Source organism: Quercus robur, chromosome 4 (assembly GCF_932294415.1).
Source record: "Quercus robur chromosome 4, dhQueRobu3.1, whole genome shotgun sequence".
In the NCBI taxonomy this organism is placed as follows: Eukaryota; Viridiplantae; Streptophyta; class Magnoliopsida; order Fagales; family Fagaceae; genus Quercus; species Quercus robur.
Window position 1 is genome coordinate 11,884,735 of NC_065537.1, and position 6,714 is coordinate 11,891,448.

The following is a 6,714-nucleotide window of genomic DNA, read 5'->3' on the forward strand; positions in this document are numbered from 1 at the left end:
CTTCATAAAAATCACACTTGGGATATGGTTGATTTGCCTTCTGGTCAGTCTGTAGTAGGTTATAGGTGGGTTTACAAGATTAAGACCAAGGCTGATGGATCTGTTGAACGATACAAGGCTCGCCTAGTTGCCAAGGGCTTTACTCAGGAGTATGGTATTGATTATGAGGAAACATTTGCTCCTATTGCTCGTCTTACATCTGTTAGATGTCTCATTGTTGTGGCTGCTGTTCGCCGTTGGCCTCTTTATCAAATGGATGTGAAGAATGCTTTCCTCAATGGAGACCTCCATGAAGAAGTGTACATGCAACCACCCCCTGGCTATCCACACCCAGGCAATCAAGTTTGCAGCCTTCGTCGTGCTCTTTATGGCCTCAAGCAGGCTCCTCGAGCTTGGTTTGAAAAGTTTAGCTCAGTTGTTGCTTAGCAGGGTTTCACTTCGAGTCCTCATGATACTGCTCTCTTTGTTCGAAGATCCTCTACTGGTATCACTCTTATTCTTCTTTATGTTGATGATATGATTATTACTGGAGATGATTCTGTAGGTATCCGCTCTCTTCAGCACTTCCTTAGTCAGCATTTTGAGATGAAAGATCTGGGCACTCTCAGCTATTTTCTTGGGCTTGAGGTTACCTCATCCTCTGATGGATACTATCTTTCCTAGGCTAAATATGCTTCTGATCTTCTCTCCAAAGCCGGTGTCACCGATAACAAGACTGTTTCCACTCCTTTGGAATACAATGCAAAGCTCACACCCTTGGACGATGAACCTATATCCGATGCTACTCGCTATCCTCAGTTGGTTGGCAGTTTGATCTATCTCACTATTACTCGTCCGGATATTTCACATGCCGTGGGTATGGTTAGTAAGTTCATGGATGCACCTCGTTTTGTCCACTATGCTGCTGTTCTTCGGATTCTCCGATATGTCAAAGGCACACTTTATCATGGTCTGCATTACTCCTCTCGATCTTCTCTCGAGCTTCATGCTTATTCAGGTACTGACTGGGCAGGTGATCTGACTGATCGATGCTCTATCACAAGTTTCTATTTCCTGTTAGGTACTTCTCTGGTCTCGTGGCGCAGCAAGAAGCAGGATGTGATTTCTCGTTCCAGTATTGAGGCTGAGTATCGTGCCCTTGCCGACACCACTTGTGAGCTCGTTTGGCTTCGCTGGCTCTTGGCTGACATGGATGCTCCACAGCTCATTGCCACTCCTCTTTATTGTGACGATCGTAGTGCTATCTACATTGCTCATAATGATGTCTTCCATGAACGCACTAAGCATATTGAGATTGACTACCACATCACTCGCCAGCATCTTAAGAAAGGAAATCTCAAGTTATTCTCCATCTCCTCTGCTGACTAGCATACTGATATCTTTACCAAGACTCACCCGCCTAGTCGTCTTCGAGATCTTATATCCAAACTCCAATTGGCTTCCTCCTTGCCACCTCGAGTTTGAGGGGGGATGTTAGTGTATAGCTTAGACTAGTTTAGCCCATTGGGCTTAGCCCAGTATACTGTACTTGTAGTTTACTCCTTTTACTTGTACTGCACACATATCTAGCTTCTATAAGGCCATCTATTATACATTATTATACACACATCAATATATAGACTATTCAGTCTTTCTCACACTTTATATTCTTAACAATTAGCATGAATTAGGGTTTTTAAAGCATTTTCCTAGCTGCGGTAAATTTTTTAATTTTATATTTAAACGCACTATAGCCTCCAATGCAATTTAGTTATCAAATTAATAAAATTTCAAACTTTGCTTCTCTCTAGTGGATTCTAGAAACCTATCACCTTATGAATTTAGGGAACCCCTCATGGATTTGAGATTTTCATTAAGAAGCTAATGTATTTAGTTTCTTTCATTCAAAAAGTAACATGTTTGTTTGCTTAAAACTTTTACAACATCATCCTCTCTCTGTCTATGATGAGATCCTACCAGTGGTGGAGCTAAGATTTTACATTAAGGGGGGGAAGATCAAAAGTCAAGATTGAGAGTTAAATTAAATTGAAAAGGTATTAATTGATATTAATAACAAAATAAATAAACAACTATATGCAAATGTAATTGTCATCCACAATTAAAATTTGGGTTTGTAAAAAAACTTGGGTTTGAGACTAAAACATGTTGGTAAGGAAAGAAAAATTTGTTATATGAAACAGAGGTGTTATGAGTAGTTCTAGATTACAAATTATTTCACAACTTTTTTCGTCAAAACTCTGATATGGGAGATTGTGAATGGTTAACCAATATTAACACATAAACTCACCATTTTTTTCTTTAACAATCACACTTTGTCATGTAACAATTGTGATAAGAAGTTGCATTAAAATTTATGTTCCTTGACTTTTTTGAAGTGCTTTAGTGACTAGTGAGTGAAAGTAATTTTTTTTTTTTTTCATAATTCTATTTGGCAAAATAGTGGTGTAGAAGTAGGCTGTACAAGTGGTTTTATTTTATTATAATATCTAATACTATATATAATAGCAGAAGCCTTTAACGAGGTGCTGCCACGTTAGGAAAAAAGGCCCCTGCAAATGCTACCACGTTTACCATTTAAAAAGTGATAAATTACAATCTTTCACAATGTTAAAACACTGTTTGGAGCCTCTGGGTATAAAAAGAAACTAACCACTTAAAAAAAAAAATAAAAAAGAAAGAGAGAGTGGTACACGAAGAAAGGAGAGAGGTATGAGGTGCATCGAAGACCCTAACACATAGTGAGACCGAGAGTGAGAGCGAGAGCAAGAGATCCCAACAATGGCGACACATTTCAAGGAGAAAGGAGAGAAACCCGTAACTAGTCTCTCTTCTCAGAAACCCAAAAATCAAAACCAAATCCTTCCCCCAAGATCAAAATCCAAAACTTAGATGAGAAAGAAGTAAGCGATCAGAGGTGCCATTCTCACGCAATCTCTGATTCTCTCATACAATGGCGACCGATTCATCAGACCAACTCAACTTCAACCCTACCACTACTACAGAAGAAAACCCAAAACAAACCCTAGACAACGACATTGTACTAAGGTATTGCTCTCTCTATCTCTCCATGTGTGTTTGTTTTCTGTTTGGGTTCTGAGAAAGTGTGTGAAAATTAAAAGTTTCGAGTTTTTAGATATGGTTTTTGATTGGTTGTGATGGGGATTTCGTTTATTAGGTTTTGAGAAAATGAAGGAAAGAAAATAAATTTCAATTCAGAAATCTTAGATTTTTTTTAAAAATTAATTTAGAAGGGAATAAAATTATTTAGTTTTGTTGTGATAAAGTTTTGGTACCTCCCTGATATGGTTCTCTGGCTTATTTCCTATTTGGATTATTCATATTTTATGATTTTCTTGATATTGATCTGTTTCTAATGGATTTGTTGAAACATTGGCCTTATACAGATAGTTTGGCTGCATAAAAGAACGGGTGGAGGGCGAAAAGAGTTGGAATTTGTCATGTAATTGCTGCTATAATTATTGTTTCTTTATGTATTACTGTTTTTTCCTATTATGCATGTTTTGATCTCATGTTGGATTGATAAGGAGTTGTGATTGTCAATTAACCATCTTCTATTGCATTTATTTCTAAATGAATTTCCTTTTCGTTTGTTACTAACAAATTGGTTATTACTAAAAAAAAAAAAAAAAAAAAAAAAAAGAAGAAGAAGAAGAAGAAGAAGAAGAGAACAAAGTCAGTATTAGGCAGACTTCCCATTAACGACAACCCTCCCACCATCATCATGTCAGAACCACTACTGATAAGTTTCTCTCTTCATTTTTTAGTTTGTTCATTAAATATGATCATAATTTGATATTTTATTTGAACTGGTTTCGATTTAGGTCATTTCAGTTTATGCATTAAATTTGATCAAGTGTTTTTATATTTGTTTGGATTGGTTTCAGTTTAGGTCTTTGTGTCTCTCTAGCCAATGGCTGCCATATTTTAAAAGAAGAAAAGGAAGAAAAAAGCCTTCAGTTGAGATAACGAACCCGTTAAGATTTTTCAATCACATAGAGAGCAAAGTATTTTTGATCTTTTCAATTTCTTTTACGCTTCTTGAATGAGCATTCATGGCCAAGAGTTTCCAATCGTTCCATTCAGCGTTTATTTATTTAACTCTCTCTTGGATTCAATTGTGAATTTCATTTGTCATTGATTGATTTCTATTCCAAATCTGTGTAATAAAAAATTAAAGGTTTTTTCTTTAACTTTTCTTTTCTAGGTTTGTAGGTGAAAAGGCAAATCCTTGGAAGCAATCTGAGTAAAAACAGTACTACCAAGTATAGTTTCCATTTTATTTGAACAGTCACCAGTAATTTTCTTTTTAATTGAGTGTTAAATATTCTTTATGTTTTGATATTTGGTTGGATTGATTGATTTAGGTATTTGGGTTAGAATTTTTTTTTTTTTTATTTGTTTTTGTTTTGGATTTTAGGATTGAAACAGTTCAAGGCTATTATGTGATTAATTTTACAATCTGCATACTATGTTATCAACCACATCTATGCTGCTGGATGCCACTTCTCTCTGTACAACAATCTGTCACTAAACAGGTAATTATTCTTTTACACATTTCTAATGTGAGTTATTTTGTTATTTTTTCTATTTGAATATAGGACTTCTTCTAGATGTTTCTTTACATATATCTTATTTGAATTTTCTTCAACAATATATACCCAAGGCCATAACATATTTTTTTCCCTTCTTCAAATACTGTGTCTGCCAGTAGTTTTTGCAATTCCCAGTTCATTGTTTTCCCACGATTGCTTTTCCTATTCAAATACTGTTACTTTGATTGCATAGTTAATTGATGCTGTTATGCTCCTCCTCTGGATGCTTTCCATTGGCCTATATAACCTCTGGCTTTCTATTTGTTTTCTAATTTATTTTGTGGTTTTCTTTAATGTTTAACTAAAATGTCTTTTGTTAATGTTTCCTTTACCTTTCTGCTTTCTCTATTTCTTATTGTGTTGATTATAGGGTTTAATCAAGATCATTAAAATTCCTTGAGAGAGAGAGAGAGAGAGATCTAAGGAAATTTACCACTGTCAAACCAGTGTCACCCTATTTTACAACTTCAAGCCACCATCTTAACTTTCAAAATATTATAGTTAAAGTTTTAAATTTTATTTCCAAATTTGCTGCTAACATATGATTAAGGCTTTGGTTTTGAATTTGGATGCAAAATATAATTAAGGCTTTGGTCATTAATTTCCTTTGAAGCATCGTTTGTGTGATTTGTTTGGAGGAGAATGGGGGGTTGGTTATTAATTTGAGTATGAGTGTGGGTTTATTTATGTAAATTTGAATGCATATGTCAATTTATTATTCAATTCAAATCTGAAATTGGAGTCATCTGTCTAAATTCCTTGACTGATTCTTTTAATCTCTTAAATTAATAACTCTCTCTCTCTCCCTTTCTCCTTTTTCGGCTCTTCCCCTTCTTAAATAAACAACTCTTCATTTCTCCAATTCTTTCGTTTAATTGCCTCTACCCTTAAAAGTTAAAACATCAAGAGCCACAATAGCTACTAAATGAAAAAAAGAGGTCTTTGTCTTTTGGAACAAGAACCACAAAAGAAGAGACAGAGAACTCCACTCCTATTGGAGTCACACACTTCTCCAGCAATGGTATTAACCTAGAGCGAAAAGTCCATCCAAAAAAGTTACGCTTTCCCTTTCTTTTCTACTCAATATGAAACAACGGAGTATTATGATTTTTATTTAGATTTCCTAATCCATTAATGTTGTTAATTGCTTTAGTTTGAGTATTGTTGGTTTAGAGCATTTTGGTTTCTTAAGTTATATTTAAACTTAATTAATCTGTGCCTTGCTACTTTGTGTTTTGTCAGTTGGGTATGAAATATAGATGTGGTTTTGATCTTTGCAATATGTGTTGAGCATGAGAGTTATATCATTTTTGTGAAATGAAAGTTATGCTTTTCTCACCTCCAAGTTTAACTATTTGATCGTCTGAGTGTTTCTTTTAAATATTATTAGATATTATTCTCATATACTTTAAATGAAAACATGACAAATGTTAATGCCTAATTTATTTAAAATATTTGTAGGTAACTATCGATTGTCATTCACATGAGCAACAAAGCTCTACATCAACTTTGACATTGACATTCCAAAAGTCACAAAGGAAATTAAGCCCAAAGGACCTCCTAAAGGGCTGGATGGATAACTTTCTTCCATCATAGAAAAATAGTTGCTAAAATAGAAGACTTGGAAGCATAAAAAATGCTTAAGAATTATGCACCAAGTTCTATTCTCCGTACCCTTTTCTTATTTACTTAATTTTCTGTTTTATTTCAGATTATGAGAGATTTAATTTTCTGTATTTAGGCTATGGTTTTGTAATCTGAGCATCCTAAGACTCTTATATCAACATGAATTTAAGTTTTTTAATATATGTGATTTTAATTTTGAACTTAGTTATAATTGTAGATTGTAATTCATTTTTCTTTGTTAGAGTGTCGTACTGTTCAGTGCAGCCTTATTTTGGGAATAAGATTGATGAAAATTGAGAATGCTATGAGTATGCATTTTTATAGGTGCTACATTAAAAAGCTTCTAATTTCAAAGCCATTAACAAATAACAACTGAAGGCCATGAACAAGGCAAATATTTGATGTTGAGAAAATCAAAATGCAAACCATTATAGGAAATCGCCAACTTTTGGAAAATTAAATATCAAGAAACCTA

The 6,714-nt window shown here is 34.3% G+C and overlaps 1 long non-coding RNA gene across 1 annotated transcript; it reads left to right on the top strand.

Annotated features, from left to right (window-relative positions):
• Nucleotides 1–2,714: 2,714 nt before the first annotated feature.
• LOC126720586 (uncharacterized) lies at nt 2,715–6,403 on the top strand. The gene is made up of 5 exons (XR_007653517.1): nt 2,715–3,045; nt 3,405–3,460; nt 4,226–4,283; nt 4,439–4,556; nt 6,075–6,403. It is a non-coding gene; the product is annotated as an uncharacterized LOC126720586 (long non-coding RNA).
• The last annotated feature ends 311 nt before the right edge of the window (nt 6,404–6,714 follow it).